Here is a 23,226-nt window from a genome sequence, read left to right as displayed (position 1 = left end):
TCAATACGCGCATTTATACTGTTAAGTTTGAACAGTGCCAGACTGTCATAAGACAAGATTAAAGTGAGGAATTATGTAAAAAGGATTAAATGAATAAAGTCCTCCAGTTTCACGGGAGCACATTTTGTTGACAAAAATTTGGAAGTCTTGAGGAGATGTAAAAATTGTACGATGCATTACATTTCTACTTACATTCAACTATTTTTACTTTCCAATTATTTTTAGCGTAGTTTCATTTGGTGTTTGCTGTATCTCTGTTTTTTACTATGCTCCAATTTTCTTTATGTCCTTAGCTTAGATGCAGCAAAAGGTTAACGAAAATGATAGATTGGTCAAGATGGGATCGTTCATTATCATTATATGGGGGAGGATTTTAAAAAATATAATGTGATGAAGTTCTTAATGAAAATATATGTGGCCGGCAAGCCAATCACGCATTCCACATCTCGTTCGATGTTCACTGGTATAACGACTTCAATATTGTGCACGTGTGATGCTTATAACGAAGGCCATGAATACAATATCGGACTTAGTGAATTATGATGAGATCGTAATAAGGAGATCACTAGTCTTTAAGCATGTGCTCGAAACATTCCTATTCGAAGGAACAAGAGAAGGACATCGAAGTACCCGGATAGAATAGCACTATCTAGCCTCACTCATATGACGAATATGGCCAGTCTCATAGCCATTAGTGTGGAGACACTAAGGATAATAGTGGGTGCTCTTTAGTGAAAAGATTCCATTGAATTTATCTGAATGAATCTGTGAATGATATTATACAAAATTATCAATCAAGTAAATTCACGTCGCGGTTGTGTAAGTGAACCTTAGACCTGAGACACCAAAGACATCTTGTGGACAGATGCTTGTACTTTACCTATGGCCAACGAGTCTTCAATCATGAGATTCTAAACGATCTTAGTTCAGGTACATCAAGAAGTTCATGAAGACGATTGAGTGGTCAAGATGGGATCATCCACCCTCGGTATAAGAGGTGACAGCTGAAGACGATGCGATGAAGTCCTTGGTCAAGGTAATGAAATATCAAGAGAAGAGTTCTTCGATGATTTTGAATGCATTAATACTAACTCAAATGACCAATTAGGGTTTGACAATTGACCATACTCTAAGTCGTCCAAGGGCGTCAAGTGGATGAGGGACTACACCATATGTAGTAACTAATGACGAACAGGTTCCATGAAGTGAACTGATACGCACTCATTTGTAACTTCTAGGACACGAGGTGTAGCTTGGCACCCCACATGTTGGAGACTCGACTTATCGATTGGGTTAAATCGCTCCAACATTAATTAATTTATAAGTTGATATATTTAATTAATTTGGAAGGCCAATAAAATTTATTAGACCGTAAGAGTTGTTAACTAGATTGATACATCGGCATAGAGGGTCACACGCGAATAGTCTTTTGGATGTCAAAAGATGTACTTAAGTTTTTGGAGGTTTTTATGAAAAATACCTTTAAGGATAATAGGGGAAAGCCTGAATGAAATTCACCTAGGCCAAAATTGTTCAGGGGCATTTTCCCTTCTTCTCCTTTCTCCCCAACACACCTTTTCCCTGCTCGATGCGATCGGGTCGGCGATGACGACGATGGAGGTAGAACGGGGCTTGTCAACAAGAAGGAGGAGATCCAACGTGCTGAGGATCGTGTGGATAAATCTAGAGGCTGCACATTTGTGTAGCTCAACTCGACTCACTCCAAGATCCAAGAAACCACGAATGTGATCCGTGTAAAGGTACTATGTTTTACGATATTATTGATGTTGTTCGATTTCTGTTCAAGTCTTCCGCTGTGGAATGTTTTGATTTCTTCATCCATGTCAAGGCCTCGAGAACCCAACAGTTGTATCAAAGCCAGATTCCGCCTTGATTTGGATGAAGAAGGGCACCAAAACTGTCTAAAACGAAGTGCAAAAAGATAGTTTTTGCACTAGTTTAGTTCATATTTGCTCGAAATGTGTTCCTTGTTCCGTTTTGAGCTCTCTAGAGCTTGAACAGACCCTATTAAATATCTGAACGAGGCCTACTAAAGGCATAATAGCCCCCTGTTCAACTTGAACGGGGATGGAGGCTTGCTTAGAGCGGAACAGACTCTGTTTAGACTAAATAGGCCCTTAACATGGCGGAACAAGGGCCCCAACAGAATGGGGCCTCCTCAAGGCAGAATGGGGCCTCGTTCAGTTTGAACGGGCCAGTTTAGCGGTGGCAGCCCTCTGGCAGCTTGATGACGGCCCAGCGGCGCCCCATGGGCCCTGCGTTTCCAAGATCAGGTTTGACCCGATCTACTAATGGTGGGGCCTGTGCCATTTGCCACCAAGTGAGGACGGGCCAAACATGAGCCGCCATTGGCGGGTCCCACGTTTAAATGTGGGCCTACGTGGTGGGCGCCACGTAGGTGACACACTTGTGTGACCTGTGCCACCTAGGCGAGGCTGCCTGTGTGGTAGGCGACACCGAGGCGGGTCCGCCCGCGTGGTAGGCACAACCTAGGCAGACGCCTAGTAGGGCCTGTGCCACGTCGGTAGACATCCTACATGGCGGGTACCACCTAGGTGGCCTGCTAACATGGCCCGAGTCACATAGGATGGTGTCCTACGTGATGGGTGCTCGATGGACGCCCCTCGCCAACTAGACGCCACGTAGGCGGGCGTCCACATGGTGGGCGCCAGCTTGGCGGGCCCAACGACAACTGGCGCCACGTAGGCGGGCGCGCCAAATGGGCAGACAAAAATTCTATTTTCTTTGAATTGCACCCAAGGGGATTCAAACCCTAGACCTAGTGGTCAGTGGGCAAGGCCCATTACCAAAAGGCCATGCAATGCTCTTTAAAGTAAATAGAGTTTAACTATACTGATTTCCGTAAACGTCAGAATATTTAACTTACATTAAATAGTTTAACTACATTTGAAATAAATTATTTTTTTCATGAAATAAATTCCAAAAATATGTGAAAAAATCAGGAAAATTTCTTTACACAAATAAATTTAAATGGTAATTTTTTGTCAAATAAATCATAAATAAAAAATTGAAATATTTATTTATTTTTATTTGAGTTGGATGATTTAAAAGTTAAATTATTTAATTTCAAATAAATTCCAAAAAACATAAATAATATGTATTTTATTTTATTCATCAAAATAAATTAAAATTTAATTTATTTGATGTTAATATAATTCCTTAACTTAGGGGGTATATATATAAATATATATTTGGAATAATTGAACGGAATAATTTAAGAGCAAAATTGTTAAATTCAATAAAATTCCTATAACCGTTTTAAATTGATCAAATGGTTTTTTATTGATATAGTTGGCATGATTGTCATGAATTTTAAATTTAGCATTGGATTAAAGTGATTAAATATTTATTTAATTTAATGTCGTTAAAGTTTGCCTTAATATTACATTTATTTATTTGACTTATTTTTTGCAATGTTGGATCGAAAGAGATACTAGAAAATTAGACGGACATAATGTAGGATTACTAAGTTTTGATTATCCAATATTGAGAGATATTGGGCTTAAAAGTTTGACTATGATTGATAGTCAAGATACATTCACATCCTTGTCCCATTAACGAGACATATGTATTATTCATATGCCCTAGATGAAGATACATGTAATATGAGATGTCACATAGTGCTCCTTGTGATAGCTGAGACCAAACATAAACATCTCAAATAAAACTATGAGCTGTAGTGCGAGAGGTCCTCCTTCATTATAGTCTTAGGATCCAAATACCTTCATTAGGTTGGTGGAGTTAACTCCAGGCTCACTTCTTCGGATGGCGAAACTTAGTACTAGTGCATGACACAAGGGGGGGGGGGATAGTGGAACTGTGTAGGTTGGTGGGGTATACTCTAGGATCACATACAAATCTATTTCCGTCAAGTCATGAAGGTATTACTTAGACCAAACTTAGTAGTTGGTGGGGGTATACTCCAGGCCGCATGAGCGTTGGGGACCGGACTACGATCAGATATAGCAATTGGTTGCAAGTCCCATGAGATGGGTGCTCAATGGTATGTATTATGATTGGTGGGGGCATACTCCGGGTCATAATATGTGTTTTGAGATTCTCATCCCCACTAGGAGAACGTCGCTTTGTTCGCTTCCGTGCACGTGAGGGTTGTATGGATTGATAAATTTTAGTGAGAACCATTATTCATGAATAGAACATCTGCTAAAACTTTCAAGGTCTCTCATTGAACTAATGTCCCATAAAAACTCATCGTCAAGTAACCCACTAGATTGCATGTTTGATGCAATTCATTACCAAGTCAATAATTTATGATGTGCTCATGGACTTGATGAGATTCTTCAATTCTAAAAGGTTATTTTATGTCCTAAGGAATGATGTCGATGTCGGTGATGGGATACTAGGAAAAAATTGAAGTGAAGAGTTCACTATGACATGGTTTTATGTTAGCGCACCATCAATGAGTTGTTAGCTATTGAGGTAGCATGAAGACAAGGAACCTAAGATCATGTAACACTATATGATGGTTATTTCAAGAGTAGAATAGGACTTATGGATGTGTAATCCCAACAGTTTATTCAAAGCTCATATGGTCAAGGGATATTCCGCATATGAGGATATGTTGGAGAATATTGAAATGACAAAAGAGTGTTATCTACTAGGAGAATGGTTCTTCGTTCTATTTATTATTGATATCATAGTTCTATTCCTTCGACTCAAACTTAACTTGCTTAAGAATGTCAAAGGTGAACCTTTATAAGGTAACATCCTAAGACACCTTATTTGGTATGAACAATGAGAAGATGTTTCATGTCCTTGAGAAGGAAAAAGGATGTCCCTATGACACAAAGACATAAACATCAACAAATATTTATTATACGGTCTGAAAGGTCACTAGAAAAGGAACTATGCATAGTAACTCATTAAGATTGCTCAGAGAAAGTTGAAAAATATGGATGTTTTATTGCTTAACACGTGGAAGAAAGTTGAAGAAAAGAAAACATGAAGTTGAGTTGTAGAAAGTCTCACAAAAGTTACGATGAACACTATTTGGATAGTCAAACTCAATTTTCACTTTGGAGATATGGTATCTTTGGAAGATAATAATTTTCCTATCATGAAGAAAAAAATCACATATGTTAGGAACAGATTCAGATATTCCTTAAATATTGAGAACACTAGTTGTTCCATTTATTTGAGAACTAATTTGATTGCTTTGGCATAGATAGAAAGGGAATACTTCTATTGGATGTTTCTTACCACTATCTCAAAGTGATATTGCTCCTAACAAGAGCAAGAACTATGTGAAGAAAGCTCATCTTTATCACCACATGTAGTATTGGCAAAAGGTAGAGAACTTAAGATGCATGTGATGCATAGTTAGCACATTTGATTTTGAATCATATGCTAGATGCTAATCGTACCTTTTTGGTAAAGTACCCATGCCTCCAAACTTATGAAGTGGAGAACATGTCAATGATTTTTTGTAGTTGATATTGTTGGGTTCGATGTATTGGTTTGGCCATGGAAAACACTTTCCATGTATGCAAAAATGTGACGATCGATTCACAATCAATCTTTAAATGATGGAAAACACTTACCTGTCCATAGTGTCAGCACACTAATAACCGCATGATTAGCTATCCTTATCGTATAAGTAGAATCAGCTAGTGCTATTCTATCCGGATAATTCGATGTCAGTCTCAACTATCCATCAAATAGAAATATTTAGAATACATGTTTAAAAATTAGTGATCATTGTATTATGATATCATCATAATTCACCAAGTCATTGCATGTATTCATGGATTTCATTATAAACATCACATGAAATAATAATGAGCTCAAATATTTTATTCAATGAACTTAAATAAACATGGTAGTATGATTGGCTTGATGGCCACGTAATATCCATCAGAATGCACATTCGTATCTTCCTCGCATTTTGATTTCCATCGCCTTCATCATTTTATCATGTTTGTATTTTTATCTTTTTGGTATCTGTCATGTCACGTACATGTTCGTATCGTCCCATGTTGTGTCATCACGTTTCTTCAACGTATGCGTCAAACATATCGTGTTTTGTTTGAGTTAAAAGGGGAGTCCTATGTATACAAACCCCCCCCCCCACATGATGAGGGCCCTTTGCCCTTAGTAAGGGCCATCATGCTCCTATGTAAGGGGTCCGGTGAAGCCCTAAAATTTTGGACCAGACTATCATCAAAGTTTTTTTTGTTTAGTTTCAGGTCTCATGATAGGAAGAAGAAAGGAGAGGAGAAGGAGGAGGAGGAAATAGAAGGAGAAGTGAGATAGGAGGGAGGTGGAGCAATTGGTATGGTTGGCACCGCCAAAGCGCTCCTACCCTCGTCGTGTTCATTGCCACCAAAACCCACCCTATCGCTTTGCAAGTCGCGCATGATCCCTCTTTGTGTCCCTTGACTCTCAACAATTGTGGTTGACTCCTCATCGAGGTCAACGACGCCATGTCTAGTGTCTCATGACCCCATAGATCACCCGTCGTTTGCACTTTATGACACAAGCATCGACACCAAGGTCAATACCTTGCGGCATTCTATTGACATCGCGACTTGGTTCTCGCGACCCCGATGGACTAGTCGTGTGCCTTACTCATCGCAAGCCATCAAGTGCTTTGGTTCATGCCCGCAGACCTGCAGCGATCTGCCCCATCTAATCATGTGCGTGTGCTACCTTTTGAACCTGCAAAATTTGTCAACATACGTCCAAATGGTTTCTGCGGTCAGCCGATTGACCGTTGCATGGCCACACGTGCAGTTGTTGGGATCTGCGACACCACCCTAGGGTGACGTTACATTGTCATTGACAATGTACCCTTTGATCTTGAACGCTACAGGTGTCGCCCGTGTTAGACTCGTGCTTGAGGTCCCACTACACGGGTTGCCCCCAGCCGTGCCTGTCACATCTGATGTTGTTGTGTTCACCCAACACCACCATCAATGTTGTCGCAAGCCATTCAGAACACCTACGTCTCTCAGCATTGCCACCAGCACTCTGTGCCCTGCCTCGTGCACAGCCACAAACTCAACTACACTGTTGTTTAGTGCATCGACTCGCGCCCCCGCCTACGTGCCGCCTGCGCCATCGCGACCTCTAGGCCAGTGTTTTTGCCCACACGCAAGTCGGTTTCCACTCACGTCAACTTTTTCAAGGTAACGCTGAAGACTCGGCCTCCACTCGTGCTTACGTTGCGGCACCTCTGTCCACTTGTTCTCATCCTCGCCTCTGTTCTCCTCTGACCGCTCCTGCGCTGTGTCATCGCTGCCACTCAAGAAAAGTTGTGCTCATCATCAGGATGCCTCCACCACACCTGCCCGTAGCAATTCATGCCGACGAAGATGTCAACCATGAGCAATGCCACGGATGAGGTATGTCGTTCCTCTTGCTCGTTAGTTATATTACGTCTTTTAGTATATTTTCAAATGCACTCCTTCGCGCTCGTGTTATTATAGGTGAGAAGTTATATTTTAAAAACTATGAATCGAGTGAATTCCCACGTACAGGTCGAGCCTGTTGATAACACCCTAATTTCGGTCTTTATTTCATGTTATTAGCATGATTTATGCATTTAAAAGGCTTAAAATTGGGTTGTTATCATATATTTACACGAAAATAATGCTTCCAAGTAATTTCTGATTTTTCCCTAATTTTCTGTTAATTATATGATTTTTTAAGGATTTATTGAAGCTCGAAATAATTATTTTTGGATGAAAATGGCACATTAAAAAGTTTATTTCGACATTTATCAACATGGGAATTAATCAGGGAATTTTCTAGAATTTTTTACGAATTTTTAGGAACTTTCTGGGATTTATTTCAAGAAGAGATGCATTTATTCTATTAAAAAAGGGCATATTTATAAGAGAAAAAAATGTATGTATGCAATTTCTAGACTTTTCGGGGCCTTTTTGCAACGTTTCATTGCAAAAAGACCCTGAAAACAGCTCTCGATCGCCACGGCAGCGTAAAGATCAATTTAAAATCATTCAAGGTTTATTTGCAATTGCATTATTAATTTTAGAGAAAATCGGAGGAGAGAGAGTGCCGAAAGGGCATATACACAAATATTTTTGGGCGGCGTTCGTTTACAATTGCTTGTTTTATTAAGGGCTTTCTTGAAAAAAAACGCAAAGAGCCTCCCGCCTTGTCGACGTGGCGCAACTTTAGCTGTTGGATAAAAATCCAACGGCGATCGCACATGTGTATGTGGCAGGAGGTAAGTTCACCGCCCGTGCGGCGCATACAATGCGCGTGCACGGGCGGTGACGTGGCGACACACAAGTAGGCAAAGGAAGGCAAAGCGCGCGTGTGCGTGCGTATCAAAACGTCATAAAATGCGCACTAACGAAAATTTAATTGTTTTTACTCTCTCGTCGAAGTGCGTGGCGCGATGAGAGAGTGCCCGCCAAAGGAGTTGAAACGCCGCAGCCAATGGGAAGTCGACACGTCATTGCGTGTATTAATAAATAAATCAATTTTAAATCCAATGGACTAAATTGGTTTAAAATTGATTTATTAATAACTTTTGATCCTGATGTCCGATTGAGATGATTTTTTTATAGATTTGCTCGTCTTGATCCCCTCTTTCTATCTGTATGGTTGGATCATTCAGATCTAGCCTACATTGATAGATACTAATTAACTATTAACCGGGGATAAAATGGTGATTTTCACCATGTGACCTAGGTATAAAAGCTGAATTTCGAGAGGAGGGGCCCATTCTGGAGGGTGCTTCATCACAGCTGCAAGACAGAGAGGAGTCCCAGCCCGGATCAACAGTTTTGGTATTTTTTTTCTTTCATTGTATTCAAACTTTTGTGCATTTTGAATGAAATAGGTTAAGTTGTTTGTTTCTTCATCTCCATTCTAGTCTGAACTTCTAGATCGCTTGGCTTGAGCGGCATGTACTAGCCCTGATTAGGATTGAGAGGAGAAATTGAGAAATTTTACCTGGGCATTCAATTGCATTAAAAAATAAAATTCTAAAAAATTTAGTTTTAATTCTTAGAATTCTCAATTTCCCCATTTTAGTTCTGAATTATCAATCTACAAAACTCAACCCAACTCATTTTAAGAACCCTCTTTCAACCTCTCTAAATGACTTCTTGGATCCTTTAATTAGGATCAAAGAAGGAAATTTAGAGCCCTTAATTCTTCTAGTCTTCTCATCTCTTCTATCCCCCTCTCTAAATTCTCACATAATTAGGGTGACTTGATCCTCATTGAAGATCAAATTCACTCTAATTAGGATCTAAAACACCAAAAATAAAATCAATTGAAATTCCTACTTGCCTCCCTTGGACGACACTCATACTTATCACTATACATATTAAGTAGAGTTTTATAAATTTTATTGCATAAGCCAAAAATTCACAACGACAAGGGCTAAAAAATTTGCGTAATTTTCACCCCTATTTTCAGCTTATCACCTGTCTATTACGTGTGAGCGTCAATGGAATTATTCTGTTTAACGTCGTAGTCACCGCCGTCGCTCTGACGAGGGTCAGAAGTCACCGTCACTGTCACCATTCGCCTACCCATGAGCATGAAGCTCGACAAACTCCCAAAAGTTAGGGCCTGCGTGTATGTTTAGCTAGGATTCATCGCATCACATAGTTTCATCTGCTTAGGGAATTATCCATCGAACGACATCATCGAGGACGTCCAACATCTCCTAGGGGTTAGACCATTGTCTCGGTATTGGTCGTACGACTTCATCGACGCCGTCCAGCGTCACTTATCCTCTTTCTCTGTCCCTCTCCCTTACCCTACCTGTGTGCCCCTCTCCCTTACCTATCTGTGTGTTCCTCCCCCTTACCCAATTTCTATCTCTCTCTCTATCACTCTCTGTCACACGATCAAATCTCGAGCTAGGTCTCTCGCTCAAAATTGGCGTGTGCTGGCCTCAGTGCTTGGGGCAGAACACCGAGCAGCCTTGATCTCTTGTAGTGGAAACTTTTGCAATTGCTTAAGATCGCATAGAAGGGGTTAGAGGAGATGGTGGTGCTAGGCATCGTTAGTGAATAGGGTCATTGCATTGATATCTTAAAGAGTACATCATGATTACATGGGGAAAGACGAGGGGTGTTACAATGAATGAGACGAGGCGCCTTGCGTTTAGGTAATGTCACCACACCGCCTCAGGGCCGTCGCTCCACGCGCGCGCGCTCGCTCTACCGCTACAAAGTGCGCCTGGCGATCACACACGCCACCCTTGCCTTGACGATCACACACACAGCCGACATCTGTGTCAACACTCTAGCACGCAACCTGCACGACGCAGCCGCATTCGACTCCCCTGAGCTGGGTGCTGCGCGCCCAACACTACTCGCAGGAGCGCTGCGCGCCCACTCTGTCGTCTCGGCGCTTCCTGTGCGCCACATGCCTTAGTCTCCTAACGTGATGTCTCCCTGCACACGCAATGCGCGCGTTGCCCGCGCGGCTGTTGCGTGGCACCCCGCACAACTCTGCGCGCTGCACCCGCGGCATGCTGCCCGGCCTACAAGTCCCGCACCCGCGCGCAGCGTTCAGCGCTGGCACGTAGCGTTGGTGCCCACGAATGGCGCTTGGCTTTGGCGCGCTGCGCTTGGCGCGCGTGCGCACACGCTGATCAGCCCGCGCACCCAGCACGCGCAGACCGTACCTGATCCGTCCCGCCTTGGGCGCGAACGGGCACGTGCGCAGTCTGCCATGAATCACCACTGACAGTGGCAATGGCCTAATAGATTAGGTATTTGGGCATCACTACCCATTATGACTCAGTCCTTAGAAATGTCATGAGCCAAAATGCGGACACTCCTTCCCAATAAGCACGCAGGCCTCTAGGCAAGGAATGCCGCCTAGTTAGGGGCCTAACACGCCCCCACCGCCTGAACTTGTCGACGCCCTCGTCGACGCTCGCTGCTCCACTTCGTATGCTCAGAGTAGATCCTCGAACTGCCATAAGTCTGAGTCGTGCTCCCAGGTGGCTGATTCCTCTGGTCGGTTCTTCCACTTGATTAGGTACTCGATCTTATGATAGCAACCGTGACGTCCTCCCCGGTCAATATCCTTCTTCGCCAGGACAGCTTCTGCTTCCTGATCAAAGTGTGCCCGCACATTTGGTGGCGCACGCTGGGGCTGGTTCCTCGCCGCGTCTCCGGGATCTGGTATATACTTCTTCAGAACCGACACATGGAAGACCGGATGGACCACCAGCTGACGTGGAATATTGAGTCGGTAGGCAACCCGGCTGATTTTCGCTACCACTTTGAAAGGTCCATCATAGCGGGGAACCAGACCCTTGTGACGCTGCTTTGCTTGCTTTGTCTACAACATCTGAGCATTGGTCTTTAGTAGAACCCTGTCGCCCACTTGGAACTCCACGTCCCATCTATGTTGGTCCGCGTACTTCTTCATTCTTTGAGCAGCACGCTCCAACGCCTCGCGAGCTTCCTCAATGCGAGCATGATATTCGCGTGCAAAGCGGAAGGCCGTAGGGAAATGTCCATTCCCTTTTCTCTTCACAACTTCCGGAGGAGTCAGTGGCTGTCTTCCCGTTGCAATCTCAAACGGCGACTGACCCGTAACCGAGCTCCGGTTGATGTTGTGCGCAAACAATGCTGCATCCAACAGCTCCACCCAATTCTCCTGATTGACCGAAACGTAATGCCGGAGGTATTATTCGACCATGGAGTTCACATGTTCTGTCTGACCATCTGTCTGGGGGTGGAAGCTCGTAGAAAACTTGAGCTTGGAGCCCATGTACTTGAACAACGATTCCTAGAAATGACCCGTGAATCTTGCATCTCGGTCGCTAATAATGTCCAGTGGAAGACCCCAATACTTCGCTGATTGGTCCTAACTAAGAAATTACAATTTGGTTGAGAGTCGTTTGTAAGGATAGTTAAGTACCAATCAACAATTTAATTTCCTTACTAGTAGTATTTTAGTAAGTCGATCCTCAGGAGCTAGGTAGTTAGTTAGAAAGATTTTCAACTAGTATTGCAAGTTCAAGATTCATATAACCTTTTTTGTAAAGCTTTTAGTGATTATGAAGGTAAATGTTCAATTAAGAAGGATGATATGAATTTTACCAAGTGTAAAAAATATTTCCGTAGAAAGTTTAGATTGAAAATGATTTTTGAGAATTTTTTCACAATTTTTTATCATCTCTAGAGAGAGATAAAAAATTCTGAATTAATTGAATGGAAAAAAGAAGAGGAGGAGAGAGATAGCGCACAAGCCTGGGCGCTTCCGCCACTGCTTGAGCGCTGGGCTTCGCCGCTCCGCCGCGCGCGGAGGTCCTCTCACGTGCTATGGACCAAAATGACGATATCTGGAGTTCCAGATATCGGTTTGACACGTGTGAGTAGGCGTTAGAAAGCTTGAGACGTTGGCTATCTGCCTAAGTATAGCCAAGAAGCTTAAGAGAATTCTAAAAAGAGATAGGGTGGAAAGAACAGCGAAACATTTTTGTCACACCACAAATGGCCCAAGATTGTTGCTCCAACTCCCTACCAACTGGCTTCAAGATCCAGGACGCTTCTAGAAGACTCCTTGCACCTTCTGAATGAAGATGGACCCAGGAACAAGCTCAAGAAAGACACAAAGTAAAGAAAATAATACTCAATTCTTGGATGCCCTCAAAGAGGGTGAGGGGGGCCCTTTTATAGGGGTACATGTGTTTGTTTCAGTCATTCTTGGTGGTTGGATCATGGATGAACGACCAAGATTGATTTCTTGAAGCTTCAATCCAGGTGAACAGACCCCAACCAACCAGATTCTTTCCCCCCAGGTTGAATTTGGAGGGAACAGAACAAGTTGGTTAGAGTTGGTTAGAGTTTGTTACAAATAATCTCTAGTCCTTGGATTTGGGCTGGAATGGATGGATGGATGGGTTCCACCTCATGGATCCTGGCCTGGATCTCGACCTTGAGCTCTCATCCAACCAGGATCTGCCATCTGGAGTCACCCCCATATGTCTTGATCAACCTGGAAGCCTCCAAGGACATTCTAGAAGGTCTCCTTCAAACTCCTTTGCACCAAGCCTATCAATTGAGTCAGCTACACTGGTCAGCGTGTATCTTTTTAATCTTTGCTCCTTTTGACTTGAATTTTTGTCCCAAGCTTTCAGACTACTTTCTTGACTTTCCCATAAAATTTCATAATTTTATGACCATGAAAAGTCAACCTTGACCTGAAAAGTCAACACACTAGGGAAATCGTTAGATTCATATCCCACTTGACTCAATGAGTCAAGTGGGGGTTAGAAATATCCCTCAAATCCAATTAAGAGTAAATCCAGAACTGTTTAACTTGTGAAATTCATGTCAAATCATTGATGGAAACACTAATTAAGTAGAAATGTAAGTTTTTTCATCTTTAGGGTAGTGAAAAGGCATGATCTCATTACTATGCAAAAACAAGCAGTTTTGGCAATGATGTACTTACTTTTAGAAGATATAAGATGATTAATGCATGGAAATAACTACCCTTATTTGAGTTTATCATTCGCCACATGGGACATGAACAAACGGGCCACACCATCTGCGTGCACCTCCGACGTGGTGGGGATGAAGGTCGCATATTTGGAGAAGCGATTCACAACAACCAAGATGGCATCGTGCCCACCCACGCGCGGAAGGCAAGTGATGAAATCCATTGAGATGGACTCCCACGTTCTGCTCGCCCTCGAGAGAGGTTCCAGTGTTCTAGCTGCCTTAGCCTTCTCCGTCTTGTCTTGTTGACACACCAGCATGAATGGACATAGGATTCTACGTCTCGTTCCATTCTTGGCCAGTGATAGCTGCTGGACAGGAGTGCAAGCGTGCGGGTCTGCCCTTGGTATCCGACATGGGGTGCGCCGTGTACTTCATAGAGGAGCTTCCAGCGCAACCCACTCGCATGCGGCATGTAGGGCTGATTTCCCATGGCGTAGACAACGCCGTCCTTGGTCCAGAATCTCCTTGTCTCGCCCACAGCAATGCGCTTTGTCAGGCGTACAACTTTTGGATCATCTTTCAGTGCCAACTTGATTTCATAGAGGATGCTTCCTTGGCCTGCTGAAAGTGCGGCCACAAACACTTCGGGTTCCTTGCGGCTTAGGGCATCGGCCACTTGATTGGCGCACCCCGGCTTGTACTTCAAGTTGAAGTCGAAGTCCGCCAAGAAGTCTTGCCATCTTGCTTGCTTCAGGGTCAACTTCTTCTGGGACTCGAAGTAGTTGGTGGCCACATTGTCGGTGTAGACCACGAATTTCGCCCCGAGGAGATAGTGGTGTCAAACTCTCAGGCAATGTACCACCGCTGTCATCTCCTTCTCGTGCACCGAGTACCTTCTCTCCACGTCATTTAGCTTGCGGCATTCGTAAGCCACGGGGTGTCCGTCCTGCATCAAGACACCTCCAAGGGCGAAGTCAGAAACGTCGGTAGGTACCTCATATGGCTTGTTGAACTTGGGGGCAATTGGAGCACAGGTTTGTTGGAGACTGCACTCTTCAGTTGATCAAATGCTCTTTGACACCGGTCCGTCCACTGCCATTTCATGTCTTTCTTCAACAAATCCGTCAGAGGGGCAGCTAGTCGGGAGAAGCCTTTGATAAACTTCCGGTAGTAGTTTGCCAACCCAAGGAAAGATCTCAGCTGCGGCACCCCCTTCGGCTCCGTCCAATTTCTGATGGCCTCCACCTTCACGGGATCCATGCGCACACTTCCCTTCCCGACTAGGTGTCCAAGGAACTCAATCTCCTGCAATGCGAACTCACACTTTTTCGGGTTGAGGTAGAGCTCATGCTCCTTCAACTTGGCCATCACCTTCCTCAGGTGCCTCACATGGTCATCCAGGCTCTGGCTGTATACGAGAATATCATCCAAGTACACAGCAACAAAATCATTGATATAATCCCGAAAAATGGTGTTCATCAAGCAACAAAACATAGCAGGAGTGTTCGTGAGCCCAAAAGGCATCACGCAAAATTCAAATGATCCGCACTTGGTGGTACCCGCTCTTCAAGTCCATCTGTGAGAAGTAGCGAGCCTCGCCGAGCCGGTCAAACAGCTCTTCAGCGTTCGGTACAGGATATTTATTTTTCACTGTTACCTTGTTTAACGCTCGGTAGTCCACACAAAGTCGGAGCGATCCATCCTTCTTCTTCTGGAAGAGAACTAGAGCGCCGAAGGGGGCCTTGGATGGCCGGATGGGCTTGCTCTCTAGCAATTCTTGGAGCTGCTTCCTGATGCAGGACCACGTACAAGACGGAGTCCTGCCGTCACCGAGGGTTTGTACTCGGTGTCGATGGCGCGTCGGTGCGCGATGGCGCTAAATGGGTCATCGGGCACGGAAATACTATGAAGGCGAGCTAGGATGAAAATGACCTGGAAGGGGTGTAATGCAGGCAGCAGCCGGCGAGCAGGAAGAAGCCGGCGTCGGAGAGCGGCGGGTCGCTGGAGGCGGGTATGGGGACCTTCCGACCCTCGTCCAGATGGATGAGGTGGGCTACGGTGCGAGCGGAGGATTCCTGCTGGAATTTGCTCGTGCGAGGTGGGCGAACTGACTCGTTCCCAAACCAAGAGGACACTCAGAGTTATGGCGTGTTCACTGCGTTCTGTCTCGCTCACCTCGCCTAACCCGAGCGCGGTGGAGGCAACCAACAATGCACTGTAGGAAATAAAAGACAGGGCGAAAGGGGGAATGGTGTACCAAATAGTTGGTTGAAGGAGTCCCGCGTGCTCTTGGTCGGCTTGAGGCGGTCGGTGGCGGCCGGCCGAAACTGTATCCCAGCGGGCGGCGATGCAAAGGCGGCGCGCTCGGAGGGCGGCGGCGGGTGTTAATAGCAATGCGGCGCGAGTGCGGTGCGGCGGAGGCCGGCGCCAAAGTGCGGGCGGCGCGAGCACTGCGCGTGGCGCAGCGCGCGAGCGGCGAGTGCGCAAGGTGCAGCGCGAACACGGGTGTGGTGCGGCTTGGGCGTGCGCGACCGCAGCGCAGGCATGCCGAGCAGAAATTCGCAAGATGCGGTAGGCGGCGTCGCTCTAAGGGGGCGACGCGAAGTGCAACACGGTGAGTGGGAGGCTCGGCGTTCATCATCCGAGAACTAGGGGCCACGACGCGCTGGATGCAACCCGGCTGCGGTCGGCGATCTGCGGTGCAACTCGGCAATGGCACAACGTCACCACAGCACGGACAACTCGAGCTGCGCCGGTTTGCATTGGAGGTAGTGAACTGAGCTGGGGCCTTGACGACACCGGAGGGCGCCAGCCAATAGCCGCAGGGCAGGGCGGTGCCTGTAGTGAGGCCACTGTCGCAGCGGCGTGGGGCAACCAAGAGGAAGGCCGCAGACTAGTGGTGCAAGCGGCGGTTGGCGGTGGGGAACCTGCGGGCGGCGGGGATGCGGTGGTCGGGCACACGGACACGGCTCCTAGCACGGAATGCTCCGGCAGGACGCGGCGGCGTCGTGCGGCGTGGCGTGCGTTAATGGCGTGGTGGAGCGCAGTCTCGCGCAGTCTCGTTAATTGTTAATGGCGTTGCGGCACGAGTCTCGCGCGGCGCGGCGTAGCAGTGGCAGCACGCAGCGCAGCTGGGGCGCGCAGGCAGGTGCGTGGGCGCGGCGCTTGGGCGGGCACCCCTCCTTTTCTTGCTTCCTGCCTCCTTCCTCTGCTCCTGATCTTCACCTTCTTCTTCGACTTTTGCTTCCTTCTCCTGCAGTCTTCTTCTTCAGATCGTAACCCTAGAACTTCATGAACAAGCTCACAATCTTTCAAAACCCAACGAGGGGAGATTTTCTTTCATCAAAAAAACAGCGTGAGTGTTTTAGGGCACCCAACCTTCCTTTGGGGTGTGGGGGCCCTTTGACCAAAATGGCCTACTCTCTTTCTCAAAATAACCCTATGACTAAGGACATAGGGATGGCTGTAAGATGACGAAAACGAGGATGAAATGAGGAGAGGAGGGAGATCCTTATAGGGTCGAATCCTCCCTCCGTACATGCGATGACGATGCGCAAGAAAACACGAAAGGCGAAGATCAAAACCAAAAGATGACGAACGAAATGAAACATGAAAAACGATAAGGTATCCGTTACCCGGAATACTTTAATCCGGGCGTGCGTACCATCGCCTTGGCTTGCCGAGCGGGCTGAACGCGGACGGCTGGCACTGTTGAGGGCGGCGGTGATGTCTCCGAAGATGTATCCGGGGCTGGAGCTGGTGCTGTCGGGGACGACGGTGATGACGGCGACGACTCCGAAGGTGGGTCCGGGGTTGTCATCGGGGCTGCGCCATCACTTCCTCAGCTCCTCTAGGTAAGCGGGGGGATCTTGTAAGGAGCCCGCGCAAGGGGACGTGTTCCAGGGAGCAATTCAATCTCGTGGTCCACATCCCACCTGGGCGGTAGCTTCATGGGGAGCTGCGCGGGCATCACCTTGACGAACTCCTGTAGTACGTCCGCAATTTTCCCTAGTAGTCCACCCATGGCTGCACCAGGGTTATTGTCGTCGTTGTCAGCCCAACTAAGTGCCGCCAAACGGGCTGGTGCGCATCCCTGCCTTTCACCCTTTTTCTGGGGTGTCGGCCCTCGTATGGGACGAGGAAGGTCTCTTCCCCCTTCCTCAATCCGTCCTTAATTTGCATCGCAGACAGTAGAGCAGTGTTTTGCGGCTTCTGAACCCCTTGGTCCCTCACGAAGCATGGGTGAGATCCCTCGAGGAACAGCACACCGCGGTACTGGGGGAACACAACAGCGCGTGAACCCATCATTAGGTCGAGACCCAGGACGACCGCAAAGTCATCCATGGGGGACACCATGAAGTTGGTCTGGCCTTCCCACGTTCCCACCTGTAGCAATACCCCATGGCCACGCCGACGATGTCTCGCACCTCCGAGTTGAAGGCCTTGATCTTCCTCGCACTCGAGGACAGCTTCTGATGGGGGACCATCAAGCCTTAAGGAGTTATCTTTCTGTTTTTTGTTTGGTCGTTTGTTTTTGTTTGTTGTTTGTTTCATCTTCCCTAACCAACTTGGGCTTCCCCTTTTTCCCTATAAAAGGAAGAATGGCCATTGTAATGGAACGAAGACCAAGTGAAATCGAATTGAAAATGTAGCCCTTTTGAATTTTCTAGTCATTTTAGAAGTGTTTTGAGAGATTTTAGTGTATTTTTGAAAGTTGGGCGAAATTACGGAAATGCCACCAAGAAATGTCATTAGGGCTTCTTGCCCCTTTCTCGTCACCGGAGCTCTACCGCTGCCTTCGCCAGCGCTGCCCGCGCTGCCAACGCTGCCGTCGCCGGGGCACCGCCGCCGCCATCGCCGGTGCTACGACGCGCTTCTGCCCAGACTGCTGCCTCCGCACCCACCATCACTGGCCTACACGGCGCGGCGCGGCAACCACCATGGCCGCCATGGTCGCCCCAGCCTACACGCGCGCGGCGCGCCAGCCTCCATGGCCCAAATGGCCGCCGCGACCACCGCGACCACCTCGGCCCAATAGCCGCCGCCACGGCTCCATGGCCACCGTGGCCGCCTCAGCCCCCATGGTCGCCTCCACAGCCCCACGTCGGCCTAAGTGGCAGCCACGGCTCCCTGGCCGCCCCAACCTCACTCGCTGTCGACCGCCCGATCGCTCTCGGTCGCTCAACCCCCGCCGGTCACCGGAACATCCTTGGTTGCCCTCGCCCTGTCCCTGCCCTCCGGTCGCCTTCCGGTCGCCCAGGCCTCCTCGAGCCTTTGTCCGCCTCAGCTCCGTCTATTGTCATCCACTGCTCTGCACCGGCGACGCCTAACTTTGCCGCTCGATAGCAAAACGAAGCCGGGCCCACTCCACAACCATCGTTGAAGCATCCGCCCCGTGCTTCCGCTCCGCCGCTCTGCCCTCCATTCCTTGTGGTGTTTACACGAGCCACTCGATCCCGGCAGGTCGTGTTACATCAGCTTCAAGACGAGCTTCTTTGCTTCTTTCTCAGCGAGGACGTTGTGCGTCGCCCCTGTGTCAACCATGGCCATGGAGGGCTTGCCGTTGATCAGTACCGGGACGTGCAAGTGGTTCAGACCTTCATATTGGATGGGGGCTCCGCCCTGCAATGCCGCTAGGCACTGGAGGGGGTTCAGGGTCACCGTACTGCTTCTCTCGGGAACATTCGGTTCGGGCGGCGGCACGACAATCGCATTAACGTTGGTGGCTGTTGCCGTCCCCCGTGGGCAATCCCTCATAAAATGGGGTCCTCCGCAAGCGAAACTAGTTAACTTGTTGCCCCCCACCGCCTGGACTCTGCTTCCACAGTCTTGGGCTCTTGCCCTTGTCTCGGCCTTTGCCGTGGCCCTGCTTGAATTTTCTCTTCAGGCCTTGACTGCTTGGCGTTGCTGGTGCTTCGGTGCGCTCCTGGCACGACTTATTCCCTTTCGCGGGTCTATCCTCTATTTTGGCAGGTCTAGCGGGTCGAAGCTCCATTCCTTCCACGACCTTGTAGGCCGAGTTTAGGTCTCTACACTGTCTCCTCTCCTGCTCGGTTTGGAGCCAGTGGGGAAGGCCCTTGGCGAAGGGGTAGAGCTTGTCCGCCTCAGACATGTCGGTCTGATGTAACACGGTAACGCCGGGATCGACGGCTCGTGTTACGTCACAGCGATGCACGATGCGTGGCGATTAAGGAGATGAATGCACGTTCAAAATTCCTCTTAGAGCGACGAGGACGGGCCAAGGGAGGGGCGATGGTACAATATAATCAGGGGGGAGCGACCTGATCCGGATCGACTCCGAATGACCCGCGGGATCCGCACGATCTAGCACGATGAGAGGGGCGTGTGACGGCCCAGGGGAGTTCACCTTCGACGCCTATGATCAGTTCGTCTATCTCAAAGAAACCCTATCACTCGACGAGGAGTGGCTAGCCTATCCAGTCGTTAAAACTAGCGACGGGATGATAGGGGACGACAGCACTGAAGAAAGTAATCATACTGTAAAATTCAGGGGAGGAGAGAGTAGAGCTAGCACCTGGACTAAGCGCTCCGAAACTCCCAGTCAATGATCAGTTTGGAGGGCAGAGTCGGCATCCTGGGCTGGGCCAACGATCCGTAATTCCCAGTCAGAGATCAATTTTGATGGCAGCGAGGGGGGAGCGGCTGCTGGTCTTGATGGGCAAGCGGGCGGTTGCAACAGGGGTGGGCGATGTCGCGGTCGGCCACAAAGCACAGGGTTAACGGAGATGAGGCTCACCGGCACCCGGGCGGGGACGGGTGAGGATGCCTGAGAAAAAGGGGGGGGGTGAGGTCGTCGCCGGTGACTATGGGGCACTGGGAGACTCGGGCGCGGGCGGTAGGTCATTTGGCAGCAAGGGTCGTTGGCAAGCGGGAATTCTGGGCCAGGCATCGCGGTACGGCTCAACAGTAGCGGGAAGGAAGCGGGGTCGGTCGTGGCACGGTGTGGACGAGGATGCTCAATGGTGGGCGCGGGCGACCGAAGGAAGAAAATGAAAAAAAAAAACTGTTGGAGGATGCTTCGGATGAGGGACGAACGAGGGAAAACGACGGGAGAATCGACGGTGAAATTTGTGAGGGAAGGTCGAGGGCGGCGGGGCCTGATGCGAGGGAGAAATCAGCTCGGGATACGGGGGCCCTTTGGAGGCTGTGCCTGATCCCGATCGAGGGCGAGGAGCCGGCGTATGTCCGGAAATCAATCGGAGAGTCTTCTTCTCGCGAGAGGGGAGCGGAGCTCCTTGCAGGTGTTACGGTGAGGAATGGATGGGGAGAAAGGGGGGGGGGAATGCGGGTCGCGGCAGGCGACTGGGTCACCGGAGATGGTCTGGCCGCCAGAGGGTTCATGCAAGGGCGTTGTGGTTCCTGTGGGGTGAGGGGGCAAACTAGGAACCAGAATTCGCAATGGCAGGTGGGAGGTCAACAGTCGGCCGGAGGAAGAAGACGATGAAAAGAAACACTTACTATCTTTGACTACGACAGGAAAGCCAAAAGAAAAACCTGGTTTGTCCTCAAACTCGCAGTAAGGGCGCTTGGGGCATGCCTTTCCCTTATATAGGGTGGGGGGGGGAGGGTGCCAAGAAGCCCTCCTCTTACACGCAACAAGAGACGGGACGTATCAAAAGAGAGAGAGGACGAGGCCTAACACATGGCCGGGTCGAGCGTTTATCACAACAAGCAAAAAAAGAAAATAATAAAGACTTACGACGAATACTCAAAGGCGGGTCGCGGCGTTAACACGAGCGGCTCGGAGAGGTCGGACGCGTCCGTGGCGGTGTCATCGCGATGGTCCACCATCACCGTCAACCTCCAGATGATGGACACAGATTGGCCCACGTATTCCCTCGTATTGCCCGTCATCTTGAGGTTTTCGAGCTCTCCACTCGCAATCCCCGCCGTGATGTGCGACATGAAGCTCTCTTATCTCCCGGACAAACTCTTCGTAAGTCGGGGGTGGCCAATTCCCGCATTCTTCCCGTTGTCGCCACCACGACTTTGCCTCATCTGTGAGGAAATAGCTAGCCTCTAGCACTTTGCTTTCATCTGATAGCTGTCTATTTCCAAACTACCGGTGATCGTAAAGAAAATATGCTGCTGCGTCTTCCCGGCGAGAACCGTCGAACCGCGGTTCGGGGAGGGAATGCTTCCTTCCACTGTCACTGCTGGGGCGACTGCTGGTGCCTTCTTCCAGCCTTTCCACCTTGAGCTTTAGTGTCAAGACCGTCGTCGATGGGCCCGCGTCCCCACGTCGAGATCACTCCATGGGAACGTGTTCGATTGTCCTCGTCGAGATGACTCCAAAGGCGCCTAAAGATACACAGAAAGCCATTTTGTGAAACCAGAAGATTCCTTCGTTGAGATCACTCCGACGGTGTCTTAAGGGTTCAGAAAGGGCCAACGTGTGGTAAATCATCGTCGTCCATCCTCGTCGAGATCACTCCGGGTACGTGCCACCGACAGTTCTTTCCAAGAAATCTATCAACCATCCTGCAAGAATCAGCTCCCAGATCAAGAACGTCCCATCTTGGATTCTTGGGAAGGTTAGCCTCCTAGAAGCCCCTCTTGGGTTGCTGCACCATCAGCCCCACACGCAAATCTCCGCCTTCGCACGCACGGACCGCCGCCATGCGCCAGCAGCTGTCCGCGACCTAGTCCCTCCGGCCTCCCATCTCCTAGACTCAACCAGTGTTCGCCACCCCTCGCACGCGGCTGTTCCACCCACGTGCGCTAGTCACCGCGCGCGCGTTCTGCCAGCGCGTGCAAGCTAGCCAGCGCGCCCCGTGCACACCGATCCCTGTGTGCACCTAGCTCTGCCAGTCAGCCTCATCCACGCGCGAAGGCCCCTTCCGCACGTCCTCGGCCCTATCCGCCACTTGTCGCCACGCACATACCTGACCGGTGTGCGCTCCGCCCTTCTACCGGCCGGCCCTGTCCACCAACAGCCGCGCGCGCCGGTCCACGCTCACCGCTCAGCGCTTGCACGCGCCCACGGTTCCCACATGCGCCCCAGCACCAGCTCGTACCCTCGGCCCGCGAGCGCCCAGCACCCGTGCCTGCCATCCAGCGCCCGCGTGCGCGGCCTCGGTGCCCGTACGCGCCCAGCTTTGTGCGTAGTCCCACGCCCGTGCCCACCATCCAGTACCTGTGCGCGCTCTTGGTGCCCGCACGTGCTTCATACCCGCGCGCATGCGGCCCCGCACCCGCATGCGTTCCCGCTTGATGTCCACGTGCGCCCGCCCCGCGCTTTCGCCGCTCCCCCGCCCGCGGCCACCCGTTTGCGAGCACCTATTGTGCCATGGATTATTGACAATCAGGTACCTATTCGTCTCCCCTCCATTAATTCCAATATTATTACCTGCCTCTTGTGCTGTCTCTTGCTATCTCTCCCTCTGCCTTGGTCTGCTCTGATAAGTGCTATAGGATAGCCACCATGTGGAGTGATAGGACATCTTGCAGTAGGAGGTTACTTGTTGATCCTTAGACTTGGGACAACTCTGAGCCATCAAATGCCCCTCAACCCTAGATGTCATTGTTGGTCTCGTAGGGTCGTTGGGAGTCTCATTTGATCAATATCTCTTCCATGGACGTCATTGTCCATCGATCCTCATTGGGAGTCATCTAGTATTGCTCGGCAAGGGTTTTACAAATTGGCATTCATCTGATACAGTTAAATACAAGCTCAACCCATTATCATTCATGTGACGTAATACGAGCCGTCCGATCTCGGCATGACTGTCGTATTACATCATAT

At 48.8% G+C, this 23,226-nt stretch overlaps 1 long non-coding RNA gene across 1 annotated transcript; it reads right to left on the bottom strand.

Moving 5' to 3' along the window:
* Positions 1 to 12,630: 12,630 nt before the first annotated feature.
* LOC144715928 (uncharacterized) lies at positions 12,631 to 20,885 on the bottom strand. Its single transcript, XR_013584765.1, has 2 exons — positions 19,996 to 20,885; positions 12,631 to 13,216 (listed from the first exon to the last, which is right to left on the bottom strand). It is a non-coding gene; the product is annotated as an uncharacterized LOC144715928 (long non-coding RNA).
* Positions 20,886 to 23,226: the final 2,341 nt, after the last annotated feature.

Source organism: Wolffia australiana, chromosome 19 (assembly GCF_029677425.1).
Source record: "Wolffia australiana isolate 7733 chromosome 19, ASM2967742v1".
In the NCBI taxonomy this organism is placed as follows: domain Eukaryota; kingdom Viridiplantae; phylum Streptophyta; class Magnoliopsida; order Alismatales; family Araceae; genus Wolffia; species Wolffia australiana.
Note: the sequence above shows the minus strand (reverse complement) of the source record. Positions and strands in the feature narration are given on the sequence as shown.